General features: G+C 42.8%; 1 protein-coding gene across 4 annotated transcripts in view; it reads right to left on the reverse strand.

The window, feature by feature from the left end:
- Window positions 1-24,358, reverse strand: part of LOC122929221 — a 171,961-nt gene that overhangs the window by 19,441 nt on the left and 128,162 nt on the right. Inside the window, exon 8 of one of the 4 annotated variants that reach the window (XM_044282727.1) lies at window positions 3,413-3,546. The exons of 2 other annotated variants lie outside the window; for them this stretch is intronic. The gene's annotated coding sequence lies outside the window, so the exon portion shown is untranslated. Of the gene's footprint in view, window positions 1-3,412; window positions 3,547-24,170; window positions 24,285-24,358 lie in introns of those variants that run through there. One more of the 4 variants, XM_044282725.1, reaches the window with a different exon arrangement.

Raw genomic sequence — 24,358 nt, forward strand, 5'->3', positions numbered from 1 at the left:
ATTGCCGGATACGACGTTTAGCTTTTTTAGAGTGGTTACCATGGCTGCCGGGACGCTAAAGTCCTGGCAGCCATGGTAAAGTGTAGCGGGGAGCGGGGAAGCAGCATACTTACCGTCCGTGCGGCTCCCGGGGCGCTCCAGAGTGACGCCAGGGCGCCCCACGCGCATGGATGACGTGATCACATGGCACGTCATCCATGCGCATGGGGCGCTCTGACGTCAATCTGGAGCGCCCCGGGAGCCGCACGGATGGTAAGTATACCGCTCCCCCGCTCCCCGCTCCTACTATGGCAACCAGGACTTTAATAGCGTCCTGGCTGCCATAGTAACACTGAAAGCATTTTGAAGACGGATCCGTCTTCAAATACTTTCAGTACACTTGCGTTTTTCCGGATCCGGCGTGTAATTCCGGCAAGTGGAGTACACGCCCGATCCGGACAACGCAAGTGTGAAAGAGGCTTAAAAAATGTCCCCACACACATACAGGTGTCAGTTTAGTCTTCCCCACAGGCAGATTTTATTCAAGAAAACAATTATAAACAAGTTCAAGTTCAATCTCTAATTGTTATTCAGACTTCAGATATTGCATAACCTAAAGTCCCCCACTTTGCGTTCACGCCAAGCAGTGTAACAAAACTATTAGTATATCACCAATCTTTAGGGTCTGTCAGAGACCGCGCTCATTTCTCTGCAGGTTCAGTTTTCACATCTCCTGTCCACACTTGAAAAGAACAGCATTTTTAATCCAAACTTTATTAAAAAGGCTTGATGGAGTAGAGGAGTGACCTGTGCCACTATATCTGTCTGGGCACTCAGTCCAAAAACACGGACCCTAATTAAATCCACATAAAAAGTTTTTTTTTTACAGCTAGCTGATGTTACTGGTGTACTGATTTCTGTAAAGTATATCAATGAGGCATACTGTTTTATATTGGATGTAACGAGCATCCAATATATAAAACTTTTCTTAGACTAAAAAATAAAGTGCACAAAACCATATTAATATTTATCTAAAAAGTGGTGTAAAAACTAAGAAACTGTCAACAAAGAACGTACAACACACAACAGTAATATAAAACAAGAACACTATAAAGTAATTAATCTACATAAAAAGCATTAACTTAAAGGGGTTGTCCAAGTTATATTTATTGATGACCTATCCTCAGGATAGGTCATCAATATCAGATCGGCGGGGGTCCAACACTTCCCATTCATTTCAAGGCTTGGGTGTAATTACACCTGCTCACCACTGCAGATGCAACGGCTAGAAGGTAAACAGTGAAGAAGAGGCAGCGCTGACACCGCGCACGCCTTCTCTTCAAACCTCTGATCGGAGGGGGTGCCGGGTGTCGGACCCCCGCCGATCTGATATTGATTACCTATCCTGAGGATAGGTCATCAATAAATATAACTTGGACAACCCCTTTAACTACTAAGTCCATATTCCTAAAGTCAAAAGAACTATTATTAATCCTAACTAAACCAATATATAATGGATTAACATAGTAACATAGTACATAAGGCCGAAAAAAGACATTTGTCCATCCAGTTCGGCCTGTCATCCTGCAAGTTGATCCAGAGGAAGGCAAAAAAAACCTGTGAGGTAGAAGCCAATTTTCCTCACTTTAGGGGAATAAAAATTCTTTCCCGACTCCAATCAGGCATCAGAATAACTCCCTGGATCAACGACCCCTCTCTAGTAGCTATAGCCTGTAATACTATTACACTCCAGAAATACATCCAGGCCCCTCTTGAATCCCTCTATTGTACTCCCCATCACCACCTCCTCAGGCAGAGAGCTCCATAGTCTCACTGCTCTCACCGTAAAGATCCTCTTCTATGTTTGTGTACAAACCTTCTTTCCTCCAGGCGCAGAGGATGTCCCCTCGTCACAGTCCTGGGGATAAATAGATGATGGGAGAGATCTCTGTACTGACCCCTGATATATTTATACATAGTAATAAGTGATTTCCCCTCAGTCGTCTTTTTTCTAAAGTGAATAACCCTAATTTTGATAAGCTTTCAGGGTACTGTAGTTGCCCCATTCCAGTTATTACTTTAGTTGCCCTCCTCTGGACCTTCTCCTATTTCTGCCTTGTTTACAGGAGCCCAGAACTGTACACAGTACTCCATGTGTGGTCTGACTAATGATTTGTAAAGTGGTAGGACTATGTTCTTATGACGGACATCTATGCCCCTTTTGATGCAACCCATTATCTTATTGGCCTTGGCAGCAGCTGCCTGACACTGGTTTTTGCAGCTTAGTTTGCTGTTTATTAAAATTCCTACATCCTTTTCCATGTCAGTGTTACCGAGTGTTTTACCATTTAGTATGTACGGGTGACTTGCATTATTCCTTCCCATGTGCATAACTTTACATTTGTGAGTGTTAAACCTCATCTGCCACTTATCTGCCCAAGCCTCCAATCTATCCAGATCCCTCTGTAGTAGTATACTGTCCTCTGTAGTATATATACCGTATACTGTCCTCTGTAGTATATATACAGTATACTGTCCTCTGTAATATATATACAGTATACTGTCCTCATCAGTGTAAATTACTTTACACAGTTTAGTGTCATCTGCGAAAATTGATACTTTACTATGCAAGCCTTCTACAAGATCATTAATAAATATATTGAAGAGAATAGGGCCCAATACTGACCCCTGAGGTACCCCACTAGTGACAGTGACCCAATCTGAGTGTGTACCGTTAATAACCACCCTCTGTTTTCTATCATTGAGCCAGTTACTTACCCACTTACAGACATTTTCTCCCAGTCCGAGCATTCTCTTTTTATATACTAACCTTTTATGTGGTACAGTGTCAAATGCTTTGGAGAAGTCCAGATATACGACATCCATTGATTCGCCGCTGTCAAGTCTAGAACTTACCTCCTCATAGAAACTGATTAAATTAGTTTGACATGACCGATCCCTCATGTAGCCATGCTGATATGGCGTTATTTGCTTATTTCCGTTAAGATGCTCTAAGATAGCATCTCTCAGAAAACCTTCAAACAGTTTACCCACAACAGATGTTAAACTTACCGGCCTATAGTTTCCGGGCTCTGTTTTTGGACCCTTTTTGAATATTGGCACCACATTTACCATGCGCCAATCCTGTGGGACATTCCCTGTCAGTATAGAGTCCGCAAATATCAGAAATAAGGGTCTGGCTATGACATTACTTAATTCCCTTAGGATACGGGGGTGTATGCCATCTGGTCCTGGCGATTTGTCTATTTTAATCTTTTTAAGTCGCTGATGTACTTCTTCCTGGGTCAGACTGGAATTCATCTGCTTTATGCACCAAACAATGATTGTGTTTTAAAGTAGATTTAAATTTTTATTTCCTTTACTTTTACAGTGACCAACAACTTGATTAAACATATTAAAAAAGTGCAGCGGGAGCAGTGCGACCGAAAGAAAAAGTTAAGGGCTCTGCAGATGAAAAAAATAAGGGAGCTGAAGCTCCAATTCTCACACGAGCTGACCCTAACGGAGGAGGCCAACCAAAAGGCCCTGGATGAACTGCTCCAAGAGCTGAAAAAAAAGAAAAAACTACCGTAATTTTTTTCATTTGTTTTTTGGGGCTTCTGTTATTTATGTTATTCATATTTTCCTTTATTTAAAGATTGTTTTATAAAACTTTATTGTTCTATAAAATTTGTTGTGTTTTGTTTTATTGTAACCAATGTGGTTATAGTACGGACAATTTAGTCTGGGCCAAAGTAATAATTCATTATCATTACATACAGCAGCCGCCGTTACATGGAAACAGGGTAATAGACATGGCGCCGCTTATGGTCGCACCACTTATTCACTATGACTATTTTCTTGTGCCGGTGGTCATGTGTGTGCCACAATTCAAACCCGAATACTGCGGACTGTGGCGCTCTTAGCAGCAATCATAGATCTTGTACAACATGCATACATGTGATCCAAAACTTTTAAAATACAAGTATTAGTACTTAATGTGATCATGTCATCCAAAAAAAAAATAATTATTGCTATAAATGAAAAAAAATTGATTTTAGGTTACCGTTATAACATTAAATTGTATTTAAATTGCATGTATGTGGGGTATGAGCAATGGGGTATTGGCCAATGGCCATCTGAGGAGAGGTGTACCTGTGTAGTGAGGTGACGGTACGGTATGGGGTGTACAGCTGGTTCGCCTCCACGTGGTGCACCCTGGGTTATGGTAAATGAACCAGCGAATACTGATCGATCATTACTTCTCCTAAACTGTGTGTAAGTGAGGAGGTGGGGGGGACATGATGGAGGGGGGTTTAAGGTGGTGGAGGGTTGGTGTGGGTTTTATAGCGTGGGATATACAGTGTGTAGCACGTACATAGAGGTGCGATGTGCATATGAGAGACATTTGTCTGCTATCCATACATACATGTTACAGACATTGTAGTGTGATGTAACTACTTTAATTTGTGCCATAATCATTTACACTTCACACCCAATGACGTAGCTATACTTCATCCAGCAGAATAATTAAACATAGATCAATCCTTATGCGGGCGCCGTGGCCAACTGCTTTGTGTGGCTGCAGAAACCCACAGCTAATGTCCGTGACCGTCAGTAATACCGATGGTGGACATTTAACTCATAAGATGTAGTGGTCACTTGTTAACTATAACAATACCAGCAATACGAATATTTTAGCAATAGTGTTGGATTCGAAATGCAACTAATATTATTGCATTGCAATTCCAGCTTTGGAGATTTTGCTATAGGTGGAATTGGTAGAATTAACTAATAAAACAAATATAGTACTGTATGTCAGAAAAGTGCCTTATAAAAGTTGGATTCACAATGTGGTTACTAATAATAGCAAATATTATCACATTGTGATTAAAAATTAGCACTGCTAGATTCAATATCAGTTAAGTTCGTTAATTCTAGACCCATCCCATTAGAGACCCAGCAGCAGCCTCAAGTTGAAATCGTAATACGATTAATATAACTCGAAGTAATCACATGGCGATTTCATCTTAGTACTGCTATATTCCATATTTGTTAATTCTAGCCTAATATGGAATATTGCAGTGTTAAGTTGTAATCGCAATGCTATTACTTTGAGTTATATTAATCGCATTGCGATTTCAACTTGGACCTGGTTTACTTGGACCTGGTCATGTATTGGTCATATTCCTCAAAACGAAGATAACGTAGTATTCTCCATCTTCATTTTAGCTCCTATTCATCAACTTCGCTAGTTCTAGCAATCAAATAGGAAAATTGACTATAGAGACAGCTGTGTTTAATTCGCTATGCGATTATATTACTTAGCTTTTTTTTTAAATAAATAGAATAATTATAATACTTGATAATTATTCTAATTATTAAAAAAAATATATATATATATATATATATATATATATATATATATATATGATCGCATAGCGAATTAAACTTAGCTGTCTCTAGAGTCAAATTTTCTATTTGATTGCTAGAATTGGCGAAGTTGATGAATATGAAGCTAAAACGAAGATGGAGAATACTTAGTTATCTTCGTTTTGAGGAATATGATGAAAACATTCGTCATATTCGCTAATTCTACCAAGCCAACCATAGTAAACCAGGTCTAAGTTGAAATTGCAATGCGATTAATTCAAGTTATATTAATCACATTGCGATTTCAACGTAATTCTCAAATCCGACAGTACATTCTAGTATGGAGACGTTCCCATGGTGATGGGGACGCTCCATGAGCACAGAAGTCGGCAGAAGCGGCAACGGGCACTGACTGGAGCAGCCAGGAAGCCAGGAATCCTAAGGACAGGTAAGAACTACTTTTGGGAAGTGGGAAAGCAAAGAATATAACAATAAAAAAAAGAATATTCAAAATAGCGAATTTATAGCACTATATTCGAAATATTTGCGAATTAGCGAAGTGCCGATATTCTCAAAAAAAAATAAAAAATCGATATTCGAATATTATCGCTCAACACTAATGTGAACCTGTATACTCTGATAAAAAGTTTTTTTTTAAATAAAATGCTGATATATTTAGAGTAAACATATCTGATAAAAATGTTCATTTTCTCAGAGGAAGAAGGGAAGCAACACCAGAAACCACCCAACCCTATTTTAAGAATGGGGCTGACGTTACACGAGGTCCTGATAAGGACTCTGAAGAAGCTGGAGGAGTCACGTTTCTAGAGATTCATAAAGAATCTGAGTGTCTGGGAAGCCAGAGAAGAATATGAATATGAAAATATTTAAAAAAATGAACTGACTGGAAAGAATCCAGAACACATTGCTGGTCTGATCAATACATATTACAAATATGCCTATGGGGCTGAGGTGACCCTAGCTATTCTGGAGGACATAGATGGAAAGAAGGTCCGGGAAGAGCTCCAGCAGGACCTGAAGGAAGGTAAGAAATCATAATCGGCATCTTATAGTCCTGTCAGTAACAATAAAGATCTACTGTACTCCTCCACCTACTCTACATGGACTACAAGCAGATTGTCTTTAGATTATTCTTTAAGTCCATCACAGACCTCCACCAAATGGGTTTCTCCACAGCAAGGTGACATATTGTCATGCTAGTTGTTGACTGCCAAGGAACCCTGGAGAGAAGACTGAAACAGTTTTCACCACTCAATGAGCATTGTGTATAGAATTAAGGCAGTGGCTTGAGTTTTCTTGTCCGGGGATCATGTGACAAGTCTCATGATCACTGGATGGTTGAAACTAGGAGGGGGTTAGTGGCTCAATCTAGGGATCGACCAATATTGATTTTTTTAGAGCTGATACCGATAATATGTGATCTTTCAGGCCTATAGCCGATAATTTATACTGATATTTTATATCTCATAATATATTATATTAGTTGGTAGTCACTGAGGTGGTGGAAATTTGCATTTGGCACCAGTATATTATAAATATAAATTATAATTTAATAAAGCCCTTAGTTGGTAGTCAATTTATAATTTACATTTATAATATACTAGTGCCAAATGCCAATTTCCACACCATCCCCCCCTCCTCACTGACTTTATTAACCCCCTATCAAACCTCAGATCAGCCCTTTATTAACCCCTATCAGACTTCAGATCAGCCTTTTTATAACCCCTATCAGACCTCAGATCAGACTTTTATTAACCCCTATCAGACTTCAGATGAAGAAAAGAAAAAACTCTTCACCTCTCCTGCGCAGCGGCTCCTCTTCATCTCCGGGTCCGGCGTCTCGCTCCCCTGTGTTCTCCGGCCCGCGCTGCGCTGTTACCTGACAGTGTGCAGTGTCAGGTCATAGTGCATGCACTACGTTCTGACGCTGTACGGGGTCAGGACAGTGCAGAGCGGGCCCCATCAAAGAAGACCAGGGAGGGTAAGTATTGTAAGCACTTGCTGTGCTTCTTTCCCGCTCCCAGCACCCGATGCATACAAGTGCACGCTTCCATAATCAGAAGATTTTTCTAACCATTTGAAGGATGGGGTAAAGTTAATTTTTGTGGCTACAATTGTGTTTTTCATATATTCACTGTCAATTCAGAAAATGCTTAAACTGTATATGAAACTTGATGGTAGACAAAAATGAACACAAAAAAATCTATTTTAGGGTCCATTCACACGTCTGCAATTCTGTTCCGCATTTTGCGGAACGGAATTGTGGACCCATTCATTTCTATGGGGCCGCGCAATGTGCTGCCTGGATCCGGAAATGCGGACCCGCACTTCCGGGTCTGCATTTCTGTTCCCGAAAAAAATAGAACATGTCCTATCTTGTCCGGACAAGATTAGGCATATTCTATTATAGTGCCGGTGATGTGTGGTCCGCAAAATGCCAGTGTCAGTGTCTGTGTTTTGCGAATCCGTGGATCCGCAAAACACACACGGATGTGTGAATGGACCCTTAGTGTGATATACACTGCTCGTCCAAAAAAAAGTCGCCACCAAAAATATTTTGTTGGACCGCCTTTAGCTTTGATTGCGGCACGCGTTCGCTGTGGCATTGTTTCGATAAGCTTCTGCAATTTCACAAGATTTATTTCCATCCAGTGTTGCATTAATTTTTCGCCAAGCTCTTGCATTGATGATGGCAGCAGTCTGACCGCTGAGCAAAGCCTTCTCCAGCACATCCCAAAGATTCTCAATGGGGTTGAGGTCTGGACTCTGTGGTGGCCAATCCATGTGTGAAAATGATGTCTCATGCTCCCTGAACCACTCACAATTTGAGCCCGATGAATCCTGGCATTGTCATCTTGGAATATGCCCGTGCCATCAGGGAAGAAAAAAATCCATTGATGGAATAACCTGGTCATTCAGTATGTTCAGGTAGTCAGCTGACCTCATTCATGGAGCACATACTGTTGCTGAACCTAGACCTGACCAACTGCAGCAACCCCAGATCATAGCACTGCCCCCACAGGCGTGTACAGTAGGTACTGGGCATGATGGCTGCATCACTTCATCTGCCTCTCTTCTTACCCTGATGCGCCCATCACTCTGCAACAGTTAAATATGGACTCATCAGACCACATCACCTTCCTCCATTGCTCCAGAGTCCAATCTTTATGCTTCCTAGCAAAATAAAGCTTTTTTTTCTGGTTTGCCTCACTGATTAGTGGTTTTCTTACGGCTACACATGTGTACAGTCCCAATCTGTTGAGTTCACTTCGCATTGTGCGTGTGGAAATGCTCTTACTTTCTTTATTAAACATAGCCCTGAGTTCTACTGTTGTTTTTCTTCGATTTGATATCACCAAACGTTTAAGTGATCGCCGCCACATTTCTTCCTCGAATACGATGGGTCCCCACTATCCTTCCAGTTTTTAATAATGCGTTGGACAGTTCTTAACCCAATTTTAGTAGTTTCTGCAATCTCCTTAGATGTTTTCTCTGCTTGATGCTTGCCAATGATTTGACCCTTCTCAAATAGACTAACATCTTTTCCACGACCACAAGATGTCTTTTGACATGGTTGTTTAAGAAATGAGAAGCAACTCATTGCACCAGTTGGGGTTAAATAACTCGTTGCCAGCTGAAAGATAATCGCCCATGCAGTAATTATCCAATAGGAGGTTAATAACTTGCTTAGTTAAATCCAGTGTTTTTAGACAGGCAGTGTATCATTACCAGAAAATATAGCCAAAATGTAAAAAACAAATCCCTTTTTTTCCTAAACACATATTATGTGTATGGACACAATATGAAAAAATCTGCACTATTCATAAAAAAAACTGAAAAAACAAACAAACATCACACCCCTATCCAAAAAAATAAATATAAGAATCTAGGGAGAGTTCACAGGACAGAAAAAAAAAACCTGTAAAATTATTTTTCTAAAAAAAAAAAAAAAAAAAATAGATCCTGTGCATCACTTATGCACATTTGCATTTGCTTTAGCCATTTCCATCTGCGGGCAGGATCAGTTTTTTTTTTTTACAAGATCCTGTTCTTTTTTAACCCCTTAGGGACACAGCCTTTTTACACCTTAGGACCAGGCCATTTTTTGCAAATCTGACCAGTGTCACTTTAAGAGATGATAACTTTAAAACGCTTTGACTTATCCAGGCCATTCTGAGATTGTTTTTTCGTCACATATTGTACTTCATGACACTGGTAAAATAAAGTTAAAAAAAATATTTTTTTTTTGCATAAAAAAATGTCAAATTTACCAAAAATTGGGAAAAATTAGCAAATTTCAAAGTTTCAGTTTCTCTACTTCTGTAATACATAGTAATACCCCTAAAAATTGTGATGACTTTACATTCCCCATATGTCTACTTCATGTTTGAATTATTTTGGGAATGATATTTTATTTTTTGGGGATGTTACAAGGCTTAGAAGTTTAGAAGCAAATCTTGAAATTTTTCAGAAATTTACAAAAACCCAATTTTTAGGGACCACTACAGCTCTGAAGTCACTTTGCGAGGCTTACATAATAGAAACCACCCAAAAATGACCCCATTCTATAAACTACACCCCTCAAGGTATTCAAAACTGATTTTACAAACTTTGTTAACCCTTTAGGTGTTGCACAAGAGTTATTGGCAAATGGGGATGAAATTTGAGAATTTCATTTTATTGCCTAATTTTCCATTTTAACCAATTTTTTCCACTAACAAAGCAAGGGTTAACAGCCAAACAAGACTGTATCTTTATTGCCCTGACTCTGCCGTTTACAGAAACACCCCAGATGTGGCCGTAAACTACTGTACGGCCACACAGCGGGGCGTAGAGTGAAAGGTGTGCCGTTTGGTTTTTGGAAGGCATGTTTTGCTGGACTGGTTTTTTGACACCATGTCCCATTTGAAGCCCCCCTGATGCACCCCTAGAGTAGAAACTCCATAAAAGTGACCCCATCTAAGAAACTACACCCCTCAAGGTATACAAAACTGATTTTACAAACTTTGTTAACCCTTTAGGTGTTGCACAAGATTTAATGGAAAATAGAGATACAATTTGAAAATTTTGCTTTTTTGGCAGATTTTCCATTTTAATATTTTTTTTCCAGTTACAAAGCAAGGGTTAACAGCCAAACAAAACTCAATATTTATGGCCCTGATTCTGTAGTTTACAGAAACACCTCATATGTGGTCGTAAACCGCTGTACGGTCACACGGCAGGGCGCAGAAGGAAAGGAATGCCATACGGTTTTTGGAAGGCAGATTTTGCTGGACTGGTTTTTTTGACACCATGTCCCATTTGAAGCCCCCTGATGCACCCCTAGAGTAGAAACTCCCAAAAAGTGACCCCGTTTTAGAAACTACAGGATAGGGTGGCAGTTTGGTTGGTACAAGTTTAGGGTACATATGATTTTTGGTTGCTCTATATTACACTTTTTGTGCGGCAAGGTAACAAGAAATTGCTTTTTTGGCATTGTTTTTTTTTTTGTTATTTACACCATTCATCTGACAGGTTAGATCATGTGGTAATTTTATAGAGCAGGTTGTCACGGACGCGGCGATACCTAATATGTATACAATTTTTTTTATTTATGTACGTTTTACACAATAATTTCATTTTTAAAACAAAAAATTTTTTTTTAGTGTCTCCATAGTCTAAGAGCCATAGTTTTTTCAATTTTTGGGCGATTATCTTAAGTAGGGTCTCATTTTTTGTGGGATGAGATGACGGTTTGATTGGCACTATTTTGGGGTGCACATGACTTTTTGATTGCTTGCTATTACACTTTTTGTGACGGAAGATGACAAAAAATGGCTTTTTTACACAGTTTTTATTTTTATTTTTTTACGGTGGTCATCTGAGGGGTTAGGTCATGTGATATTTTTATAGAGTCGGTCAATACGGACGCGGCGATACCTAATATGTATACTTTTTTTTTATTTATGTAAGTTTTACACAATGATTTCATTTTTGAAACAAAAGAAATCATGTTTTAGTGTTTCCATAGTCTAAGAGCCATAACTTTTTCAGTTTTTGGGCGATTATCTTGGGTAGGGTATGATTTTTGCGGGATGAGATAACGGTTTGATTGTTACAATTTTGGCGTAGATGCGACTTTTTTGATCACTTTTATTACCTTTTTTGGGAAGTAAGGTGGGCAAAATTCCAATTTCATCATAGTTTTTATTTTTTATTTTTATGGCGTTCACCGTTCGGGTAAAGTAACATTACCGTTTTATAGATCAGGTCGTTACGGACGCGGCGATACCAAACATGTGTAGGGAATTTTATTTTTTTCATTTTTAATCAGTGATAAATGTGTTTTTTGATTTTTACTTTATTTTCACTTTTTTTTTTTGACCCAGACCCACTTGGTTCTTGAAGATCCAGTGGGTCTGATGTCTGCATAATACAGTACAGTACAATATATATAGTACTGTACTGTATTTTACTTACACTTTGTCTGAACGGATCTCTGCTTTCAGCACAGATCTGTTCAGAACCATGGACAGCAGGACGCCTGAGAAGGCGTCCTGTTGCCATGGGAACCTTCCCCGTCTGCTCAGTAGTGGCCAGAACTGCGCAGACGGGGAAGGGTAAGGACGGGGCTTGGGGGGCTGCCTGGAAGCTCTCTCCCTCTCCATTAGGGGGACTGCAAAGGCACAGCAGCCCCCCGATGGGAGAGGGAGGGAGCTCCCTGAGCTGTTAACCTTTTCCATACAGCGGTCCGTACGGACCGCTGTATGGAAAGGGTTAAACGGCTGACATCGCATCACCGATGTCAGCCGTTTATACCAGGGTGCCAGCAATGTGCTGGCACCCTGGTATACCCACTAGACGCCAACGATTACGCAATGGGAGGCGGGCGGGGGATCGCGATCCCGCCTACCGCACCGCCCGCCTCCCGCACCGCCCGCAACCCTCCCCCTGCACCTCCCACCGTGCTCAAATAACTCAGGGGTGCAGGGGGGAGGGATACTGGAAACAATTTTTAATCCTAAAGTTTCTGATCCCCGCGGTCAGGGACCGCGGGGATCAGAAACTGCAGAAATCGCAGCAAACCGCAGGTCTGAATTGACCTGCGGTTTGCCGCGATCGCCGACATGGGGGGGTCACGGGACCCCCCCGCGCATTTAGCCTAGGTGCCTGCTCAATGATTTGAGCAGGCACCGGGTTCCGATCACTGCCAGCCGCACGGCAGTGATCGAAAATGCACAGGGCGTACCTGTACGCCCTGTGTCCTTAAGGGGTTAAAGAATCCATTTTTTTAAATACAGGATCCTGTATTTTATTTAAATTTTTTTCTGTTCTTCTGACGGAAGAACTGAAAATTAAACAGAGATGTGAGCTCTTCCTTAGGCCTCATGTACACGACCATTGTTTGGGTCTGCATCCGAGCCGCTGTTTTGGCGGCTCGGATGAGGACCCATTCACTTCAATGGGGCGGCAAAAGATGCGGACAGCACTCCGTGTGCTGTCCGCATCCATTGCTCCGTTCCGTGGCCCTGCAAAAAAAATAGAACATGTCCTATTCTTGTCAGTTTTGCGGACAAGAATAGGCATTTCTACAATGGGCCGCCCGTTCCGTAAATTGCGGAAGGCACACCGGCGGCTTCCATTTTATGCGGATCTGCGGTTTGCGGACCGCAAAAAACGACACGGTCGTGTGCATGAGGCCTTAGGCAGGGCTCACCCACAAGGGACGAGGTCCCTGCAGCACAACCTCCCTCTTGTAGGGGGTACTCTCAACTGACCTCTAACTAGCTGAACTCCTCCTACTCTAGATATGGCTGGAATGGACAAAAAGGTTCCATTCCAGGCAAACTAGCTCTGCCAATATTTCCGCCATCTGCTGGTGAACCAGGCACATTACATATAATACAACAGTTGCATTGAAGTAAATACACATTTTGCAAGTTATGGAATAAGTGCATAAGATGACATTAGATGAACCATAAGAGATAGTGATGGGACAAAAAGAGAGGTAATGCCCCCTAGCGGGGCATTACAGGAACACTACAGATTTGAAAGAGTTTTTAGTAATTCTCATACATGCTCTGATAAAAAATAAAAATTAATCTGCAGCAGAAATTGATGTGATCATCCGCCACTCTGTCTCTCGCCTTGAGCAGTTCCTGCTCATCTGCCCACAGTCAGGTGTCTGTCAAGGACATGTTTGAGCGTAAGAAGACAATGTCACAAAGTCACCCCCTTGCCCGGCGTCTGACAGCTGGCTTAAAGAAAACTCTTAGCCCGCCAGCTTTTACCATACCAGCTGGTGGAGTCTGAGGCCTTCAAAAAATTTGTCGCTATTGGGACACCACAGTGGAAGGTACCGGGACAATTTTTTTTTTTCAAAAAAAGGCAATCCCAAACCTCTATTCTGTTATTGAAAAGGAAGTCATGGCATCTCTGGCATACAGTGTTGGGGCAAGGGTCCATCTGACACCTGGTCTGCAAAGCACTGTCAGAGCAGGTATATCACGTACACTGCGCATTGGGTCAACCTGCTGACGGGTGACAAGCAATTTGTTGGCGGCATTGAATTTGGGCAAGTTGTCACATGTGCCGTGCATGGCATATGTGTTGAATCTCATCGTACAACTCTTTGTGTCTAAGTACCCAGGCTTACAGGACGTCCTGAAGCAGGCCAGGAAGGTGTGTGGCCATTTCAGGCGTTCCTACACGGCCAGACGCACTTTTTAGATATCCAGCGGTGAAACAACATGCCAGTGAGGCGCTTGATTTGCGACAGCCCGACACGTTGGAATTCAACACTCCTAATGTTCGACCGCCTGCTCCAACAAAAAAAGCCGTCAACGAGTATTTGTATGACCGGGGTGCTAGGACAGCCTCTGCGGAGCTGGGAATTTTTTTGCCACGTTACTGGATGCTCATGCGCAATGCCTGTAGGCTCATGCGTCCTTTTGAGGAGGCGACAAACCTAGTCCGTCGCACCGAAGGCACCATCAGCGACCTCATCCCATTTGTTTTCTTCCTGGAGCGTGGCCTGCGAAGAGTGCTGGATCAGGCTGTAGATGAGCGTGAAGAGGAAGAGTTGTGGTCACCATCACCACCAGAAACAGCCTTGTCATCATCGCTTGCGGACCTGCGGCAACGCTGGAAGAGAAGTATGAGGGAGAGGAGTCAGAGGAGGAATGTGGCTTTGAGGAGGAGGAGGAAGACCAACCACAGCAGGCATCCCAGGGTGCTCATTGTTGTCACCTATCTGGGACCCGTGGTGTTGTACGTGGCTGGGGGGAAGAACAGACAGTCAATCACATCAGTGAGGACGAGGAACGGGAAATGAGTAGCTCGGCATCCAACCTTGTGCAAATGGGGTCTTTCATGCTGTCATGTCTGTTGAGGGACCCTCGTATAAAAAGGATGAAGGAGAACGACCTGTACTGGGTGGCCACGCTACTAGACCCCCGGTATAAGCAGAAAGTGGCGGAAATGTTACCAAATTACCAAAAGTTGGAAAGGATGCAGCAGTTCAAAACCAAACAAAAAAATATGCTTTACACAGCTTATAAGGGGGACACAGGGGGGGAATCTAACTGGGGAAGTGGTGAAAGTAATCCTCCTCCTACCACGACCACGACGGCAAGTACAGGACGCTTTACAGATGTGTTGTTGATGGAGGACATGCAGAGATTTTTCAGTCCTACACATCGCCACAGCCCTTTGGGATCCAGCCTTAGAGAACGTCTCGACCGACAGGTAGCAGACTACCTCGCCTTAACTGCAGATATCGACACTCTGAGGAGCGATGAACCCCTTGACTACTGGGTGTGCAGGCTTGACCTGTGGCCTGAGCTATCCCAGTTTGCGATAGAACTTCTGGCCTGCCCCACTTCAAGTGTCCTGTCAGAAAGGACCTTCAGTGCAGCAGAAGGCATTGTCACTGACAAAAGAAGTCGCCTCGGTCAAAAAAGTGTTGATTACCTCACCTTCATTAAGATGAATGAGGCATGGATCCCAAAGGGACTGACAGTGGGGGATACGTTTGACTAACAAAAGGCCTGATGACATGCCTTGGCCTCAAAATGGTCCCCACGCTGCTGGATTTAATGTCTGCATACCGGATGACTTTCGTGAATTCTCCGCCACCAACTAGGGTTCAAGCCGCAATATTTTAGTCACCTTTCTGCCTGGAAAACATCAATTTTTCCGGCCGCTGCTACAACAGCGGCTGCAACAATACCAATTTTTTTCAGGCATGTGTACATGCCTAATTTTTCTGTCCTCTGGTGCTGCACTGTGGCTGCAAAAACAAAACAAAAAAAAGGCACATACATGTGTCAATTTCCCTTTGTGATCGTTACATTGTTGTGGTGAAGGGGCTTGCGTATCACAATGAAGCGATCATCACCTCTATGAGTGTGTTGGCAATGTTGCCACACCCCAGATGATAAGGCCGTTGCTTCATTATGATCAGACCAAAAGCGATCGGCTGGATAATTTTTCATAGAAAAAACATTATTATTATTTTTTTCTAAGTTGTATGGGTTTTTAATACATAAAATAAAAAAAATCATAATAAAGTTTCTTAATTGTTTATTAGAAATAATGCAAACAATTTAAAAAATCCCCATCAATTCCCATACAAAGCAAGTACAAAGCTCAGAACTAAATTATTCCAGGATGTCGTAATGGTTCGTTAATTCGACAATGGTTAATCAATTCGATTAGGGGACGTAACAGGGATTAAACTGATAGGAATAGTACTAGTTTAGACACCACTCATATAGAGTGTCACAGCACTTTACTCCGTGCACGAGCAGTGCCCCATGTCACGGACGGTGTACAGGAAACAAGACAAAGAAACATGCATATATGACTGAGTGGATCCAAAGCTAAGGAACCAAAAGGGAGACCCCTGCACAAGACCTGAGACTTTCCCTGGCTGCTCAGCCTATGCAAAGATCCGAAAGGTGGAAGGTTGCATATCCACGTACCTCGACTATATAACCCCTGAACACCCTACAATAGTGAGGGGACACGACCACCGGCTCCCTACACCAGACACGGAGGGAGTCAGGGTCACCTGGGATCCAGCAAACAGAAAATAACAGATAAACGTTCAGCACTTAACTTTGTAGCAGACTGGAAAACAAGATCAGCATGCACACACACTCCAGGAAGTAGTATAAGCCACCCAGTAATGCACCATGGGGAGGAATTTAACCACTTCAGCCCCGCTAGGTGAAACCCCCTTCATGACCAGAGCACTTTTTACACTTCGGCACTACACTAGTTTCACCGTTTATCGCTCGGTCATGCAACTTACCACCCAAATGAATTTTACCTCCTTTTCTTCTCACTAATAGAGCTTTCATTTGGTGGTATTTCATTGCTGCTGGCATTTTTACTTTTTTTGTTATTAATCAAAATGTAACGATTTTTTTGCAAAAAAATGACATTTTTCACTTTCAGCTGTAAAATTTTGCAAAAAAAACGACATCCATATATAAATTTTTCGCCAAATTTATAGTTCTACATGTCTTTGATAAAAAAAAAATGTTTGGGCAAAAAAAAAATGGTTTGGGTAAAAGTTATAGCATTTACAAACTATGGTACAAAAATGTGAATTTCCGCTTTTTGAAACAGCTCTGACTTTCTGAGCACCTGTCATGATTCCTGAGGTTCTACAATGCACAAACAGTAGAAAACCCCCACAAATGACCCCATTTCGGAAAGTAGACACCCTAAGGTATTCGCTGATGGGCATAGTGAGTTCATAGAACTTTTTATTTTTTGTCACAAGTTAGCGGAAAATGATGATGATTTTATTTTTTTATTTTTTCTTACAAAGTCTCATATTCCACTAACTTGCGACAAAAAATAAAAAATTCTAGGAACTCACCATGCCCCTCACAGAATACCTTGGGGTGTCTTCTTTCCAAAATGGGGTCACTTGTGGCGTAGTTATACTGCCCTGGCAATTTAGGGGCCCAAATGTGTGAGAAGAACTTTGCAATCAAAATGTGTAAAAAATGACCGGTGAAATCCAAAAGGTGCACTTTGGAATATGTGCCCCTTTGCCCACCTTGGCAGCAAAAAAGTGTGACACATCTGGTATTGCCGTACTCAGGAGAAGTTGGGGAATGTGTTTTGGGGTGTCATTTTACATATACCCATGCTGGGTGAGAGAAATATCTTGGCAAAAGACAACTTTTCCCATTTTTTTATACAAAGTTGGCATTTGACCAAGATATTTTTCTCACCCAGCATGGGTATATGTAAAATGACACCCCGAAACACATTCCCCAACTTCTCCTGAGTACGGCGATACCAGATGTGTCTCACTTTTTTGCTGCCAAGGTGGGCAAAGGGGCACATATTCCAAAGTGCACCTTTCAGATTTTGCAGGCCATTTTTTACACATTTTGATTGCAAGGTACTTCTCACACATTTGGGCCCCTAAATTGCCAGGGCAGTATAAATACCCCACAAGTGACCCCATTTTGGAAAGAAGACACCCCAAGGTATTCCGTGAGGGGCATGGCGAGTTCCTAGAATTTTTTATTTTTTGTCACAAGTTAGCGGAAAATGATGATTTTTTTTTTTTTCTCTTTTTTCCTTACAAAGTCTCATATTCCACTAACTTGCGACAAAAAATAAAAAATTCTAGGAACTTGCCATGCCCCTCACGGAATACCTTGGGGTGTCTTATTTCCAAAATGGGGTCACTTGTGGCGTAGTTATACTGCCCTGGCAATTTTGGGGCCCATATGTGTGAGAAGTACTTTGCAATCAAAATCTGTAAAAAATGACCGGTGAAATCCGAAAGGTGCACTTTGGAATATTTGCCCCTTTGCCCACCTTGGCATCAAAAAAGTGTCACACATCTGGTATCGCCGTACTCAGGAGAAGTTGGGGAATGTGTTTTGGGGTGCCATTTTACATATAACCATGCTGGGTGAGAGAAATATCCTGGCAAAATACAACTTTTCCAATTTCTTTTATACAAAGTTGGCATTTGATCAAGATGTTTATCTCACCCAGCATGGGTATATGTAAAATGACACCCCAAAACACATTGCCCAACTTCTCCTGAGTACGGCGATACCAGATGTGTGACACTTTTTTGCAGCCTAGATGCGCAAAGGGGCCCAAATTCCTTTTAGGAGGGCATTTTTAGACATTTGGATCCCAGACTTCTTCTCATGCTTTAGGGCCCCTAAAAAGCCAGGGCAGTATAAATACCCCACATGTGACCCCACTTTGGAAAGAAGACACCCCAAGGTATCCAATGAGGGGCCTGGCAAGTTCATAGAAATTTATTTTTTTTGCATAAGTTAGCGGAAATTGATTTTTTTTTTTTCTCACAAAGTCTCACTTTCCGCTAACTTAGGACAAAAATTTAAATCTTTCATGGACTCAATATGCCCCTCAGCAAATACCTTGGGGTGTCTTCTTTCCAAAATGGGGTCAGTTGTGGGGTGTTTGTACTGCCCTGGCATTTGAGGGTCTCCGCAATCATTACATGTATGGCCAGCATTAGGAGTTTCTGCTATTCTCCTTATATTGAGCATACAGGTAATGAGATTTTTTTTTTCCGTTCAGCCTCTGGGCTGAAAGAAAAAAATGAACGGCACAGATTTCTTCATTCGCATCGATCAATGTGGATGAAAAAATCTCTGCCAAAAAAAAAAAAAATGGAGGGGAAAGGCGTCTGCCAGGACATAGGAGCTCCGCCCTACATCCATACCCACTTAGCTCGTATGCCCTGGCAAACACGATTTCGCCATTCACATCAATCGATGTGGATGAATAAATCATTGCCGGGATTTTTATTTTTTATTTATTTTTTTATATATATATACAAAGTGTTTGCCAAAGCATAGGAACGCCGCCTCCTCCTCAGCTCGTATGCCTTGGCAAACGTATCTGTCACTGCAGAGGAGAAAATCCCGTCTTGCAGCGCCGCATACACTGACTTGTGTGTAATCTGACAGCAGCGCAATGCTTCTGTCAGAATGCACATCAGTGCTGCAGCTAGTCGATCGGTTGGTCCACCTGGAAGGTAAAAAAAGAAAAAACCAGGCCGCAACGCAATAATTTTATTAACTTTGCAACAGAACATATAAACTTTAACTTTTTTAACTGAACATTAACGTGTTTGCTTACTGGTGTGTTTTTTTTTTTTTTTTTTTTTTTTTTTTTTTTACCTTTATAGAACAAACCCCTCCTTCCCCATGGGTCAATGTGCAAAGCGCAAATCGCCCAAAGATGTGGCGAAGTGCGTTATGCACTTTGTCCCATGTGAAAGGAGACGTTTGCAGCAGCAGTGAGTGAATGGGCCCTAATAGCCCTGTGTGCCTGTCCTGGTGAGATGATCCCTATGCTAATAGTGTACCTGTGAGTGGTACTTCCGGAAACACTCTCCAAAGCATAGGGCAGGGTGGTCCGGACAGTCAGGACAGAAATAGCGGGTGTCACGCCTTATTCCACTCCTGCTACAGACACGACATCTTTTTCGGGGTGACTGTTGGGTTGAGGTACCAGGAACGACATTGGGGAAATGTCGCTCGTGTAGACGGCTAACTACACTGGTGGTTGGGGCCACGGAACCTCCTGGATACAGGAGGTTCTCGATGATCTCTTCCTGAAATTTGAGGAAGGATCCAGTTCTCCCAGCCTTACTGTAGAGAACAAAACTATTGTACAGAGCCAATTGAATTAAATATACAGACACCTTCTTATACCAGCGTCTGGTGCGTCGGGAAACTAAATAAGGAGACAACATCTGGTCATTGAAGTCCACCCCTCCCATGTGGAGGTTATAGTCGTGGACTGAGAGGGGCTTTTCAATGACACGGGTTGCTCGCTCAATTTGTATTGTCGTGTCTGCGTGAATGGAGGAGAGCATGTAAACGTCACGCTTGTCTCTCCATTTCACCGCGAGCAGTTCTTCGTTACACAGTGCGGCCCTCTGCCCCCTTGCAAGACGGGTGGTAACGAGCCGTTGGGGGAAGCCCGCGCGACTAGTTCGCGCGGTACCACAGGCGCCAATCCGTTCTAGAAACAAATGCCTAAAGAGGGCCACACTTGTGTAAAAATTGTCCACATAAAGATGGTACCCCTTGCCGAATAAGGGTGACACCAAGTCCCAAACTGTCTTCCCACTGCTCCCCAGGTAGTCAGGGCAACCGACCGGCTCCAGGGTCTGATCTTTTCCCTCATAGACCCGAAATTTGTGGGTATAGCCTGTGGCCCTTTCACAGAGCTTATACAATTTGACCCCATACCGGGCGCGCTTGCTTGGGATGTATTGTTTGAAGCCAAGGCGCCCGGTAAAATGTATCAGGGACTCGTCTATGCAGATGTTTTGCTCTGGGGTATAAATTTCTGGTTGAAATGGTCTATGAGGGGCCGAATTTTGTGGAGCCGGTCAAAAGCAGGGTGGCCCCTGGGACGGGAGGCGGTGTTGTCACTAAAGTGCAGGAACCGCAGGATGGCCTCAAAACGTGCCCTGGACATGGCAGCAGAGAACATGGGCATGTGATGAATCGGGTTCGTGGACCAATATGACCGCAATTCATGCTTTTTTGTCAGGCCCATGTTGAGGAGGAGGCCCAGAAAAGTTTTAATTTCGGAAACTTGGACTGGTTTCCACTGGAAAGGCTGGGCATAAAAGCTTCCCGGGTTAGCGGTGATAAATTGTGTGGCATACCTGTTTGTTTCGGCCACAACTATGTCTAAAAGCTCCGCAGTCAAGAACAGCTCAAAAAATCCCAGGGCCGAACCGATCTGAGCCGTCTCAACCCGAACTCCAGACTGGGCAGTGAAAGGGAAAACTACAGGTGCGGCTGAAGTTGGGGACTGCCAATCAGGGTTTGCCAGCACCTCTGGGATTCTAGGGGCTCTACGGGCACGTCTTTGCGGTGGCTGCGACGGGGTCACTACTGCACGTGCCACCGTACCAGCTTCAACTGCCCTTCTGGTGCTCGCTACTTCACCAGGTTGTACGGCAGTGCTGGTACTAGGTCCAGGGAGGGCTGGGCTGCTGGTGTATGCCTCACCACGTAATCCGACAGCACCAGCCCCACTCTGCTGCTCTTGAAGCGGATCCTGCGCAACCTGCGGTCTAGCGACATGGGGCCGGGTACGCCTGGTGGTATCAGGGACCTCAGCCTCCTCGTCCGAACTTTGGGTCAGAGAGCCACTGCTTTCTACAGGTTCGTATTCTGACCCGCTGGATTCATCAGATGAGGGTTCCCACTCCTCATCCGACTGGGTCAGAAGCCTGTAGGCCTCTTCAGAGGAATACCCCCTGTTAGACATTTGGGCAACTAAATTTAGGGGTATTCCCTGAGACTACCCAAGAAAAAAAAAGCAAGCCTGTCTTACAAAGGGGAGGCTAGTGAAGTACCGGAGGCCGCTGCGGTTGATAAAAAATATCAAAACTGATTTTTTTATCGCCGCAGTGCGTGTAAAGTGAATGTGCAGTGATCAAAAAAAATTTTTTTTTTGTCACTGCGGTGGGGCGGGTGTGGGCGAACGCACGTGTGGGCGACCGATCAGGCCTGATCGGGCAAACACTGCGTTTTGGGTGGAGGGCGAACTAAAGTGACACTAGTACTATTATAGATCTGACCGTGATCAGTTTTGATCACTTCCAGATACTATAAAAGTACAAATGCTGATTAGCGATACGCTAATCAGCGAATCAGTGACTGCGGTGCGGTGGGCTGGGCGCTAACTGATCGCTAACTACCTAACCAAGGGACCTAAACTATACCTAAAACCTAACGGTCAATAACAGTGAAAAAAAAAAGTGACAGTTTGCACTGATCACTTTTTTCTTTTCACTTGTGATTGACAGGGGTGATCAAAGGGGTGATCAAAGGGTTAATTGGGGTTCAGGGGGGTGATCAGGGGCTATAGTGTAGTGTTTGGTGTACTCACTGTGAAGCCTGCTCCTCTGCTGGATCCAACCGACGAAAAGAACCAGCAGAGGAGCAGGCAGCCATATAACAGATCATATTTACAAATATGATCTGCTATCTGGCACTTTGATTGGATTTTTTAAAAATCAGCAACCTGCCAGCCACGATCATTGGCTGGCAGGTTGCTGACGAAATGGTCCTGAACGAAATGCCGGCGCGAACTGCGCACGCGCGGGCGCATACTCGCGTCATCTCGCGTCTCGCGAGATGACGGCTATATGCGTGACTGTGCGCAGCGCTGCCACCTCCGGAACGCACATGTGCGTTAGGCGGTCCGGAGGTGGTTAAGGTGCACCTTACCATCCCTTCCTGAAAGCAGCAACATGTGGTGATACCCCAACGGTGTCCGGGAGAACCCAGTGTAGCCGGCCACTGCATATTTATGCATATTCTCCAGTGGTGGCTGTATATTTCTGTATGTAGTAATCTCCTGAACTCGCCCTAATGATGGATTTATATATCTGTATGCAGTAAGATCCTGAGCTCCCTCTAGTGGTGGCTGTATATATCTGTATGCAGTAAGTTCCTGAGCTTCGTTTAGTGGTGGCTGTATATATCTGTATGTAGTATTCTCCTGAGCTCCCTCTAGTGGTGGTTGTATATATCTGTATGCAGTAAGTTCCTGAGCTTCCTTTAGTGGTGGCTGTATATATCTGTATGTAGTATTCTCCTGAGCTCCCTCTAGTGGTGGCTGTATATATCTGTATGTAGTATTCTCCTGAGATCCCTCTAGCGGTGGTTGTATATATCTGTATGCAGTAAGCTCCTGAGCTCCCTCTACTGATTGCTGTATATATCTGTATGTAGTAAGCTCCAGAGCTCCCTCTAGTGGTGGCTGTATATATCTGTATGTAGTAATCTCCTGAGCTCCCTCTAGTGGTAACTGTATATATCTGAATGCAATCATCTCCTGGGCTCCCTTTATTGATGGCTGTATATATCTGTATGCAGTAATCTCCTCAGCTCCCTCTAGTGATGGCTTTATATGTCTGTAACTCCTGAGATCCCTCTACCGTTGGTTGTATTTATCTGTATGCAGTAATCTGTGTGCAATATATGGATGAGCTCCCCCTTATTATCTATATGCAGTAATTTCCTGAACTCCCCCTAGTGGTGGCTGCTAAACCAAAATTGAATAATTTAACTCTATGTCTTTACAGAGTATTTTGAGAGCTGTATATAAAAAATGGAGCTCAGAATCTATTACAGGATGACTTGGTGAGAATCTATTACAGGATGACTTGGTGTTAGTGATGAGCGGAAGGGGCAATATTCAAATTTGCGATATTTTGCAAATATTTTGTAGAATATTCGTCATATATTCACGAATTCAAGATTATATTCTTGATTGCAAAAATCAGCAATGTAATATTTGCAAAATTCACGCACAATAAAGGCGTGGGTCACTTTTGCTACATTTTTGAAGCTGGTATAAGTTTCCTGAGACTGCAGAAAATGGTTGGCACGGCAGAACATTAGAATAGCTTTATATGCAGATAGAGTCAAGTGCTCCAATATATTTGTGCATGCAAATTTTCGTCAATTAATGATGCGTATATTTTTTTATTTTCAATACGTGCAACTTGTGACATCACAGCACTATGTCTGTAGCATGTGTGTATGGACAGCAGACAGCTACACTATATCACTATATAACCTACACTATCTCCCCCTAACTATCTGAATTATATATATATATATATATACACACAAGTTAACTGTCTAATGTAATAACACAAAGCACAGAGCACAGTAATGACACTGCTCTCTCTTTCATAACTTCAATAAACTTTAGGAAATGGCTGCTGGGGGGGGGGGGGGGGGGGGGTTCTTATATAGTAAGGGGCAGGCAACTTTCCTATTGGTTGCTAGGGATGTTGATAAGCTGTGAAAAAGCCTTCTTATTGACCCACAATCTAGAAGAAGGGAGGGATGATCAGCTGATGTGTACTGTGCAAAAAGAAAACAAAATGAATATTTGTCATTATATATAGTACTATATTCTAAATATTCGCAAATTCTCG

The sequence above is a fragment of the Bufo gargarizans genome, chromosome 2 (assembly GCF_014858855.1).
Source record: "Bufo gargarizans isolate SCDJY-AF-19 chromosome 2, ASM1485885v1, whole genome shotgun sequence".
NCBI lineage: Eukaryota > Metazoa > Chordata > Amphibia > Anura > Bufonidae > Bufo > Bufo gargarizans.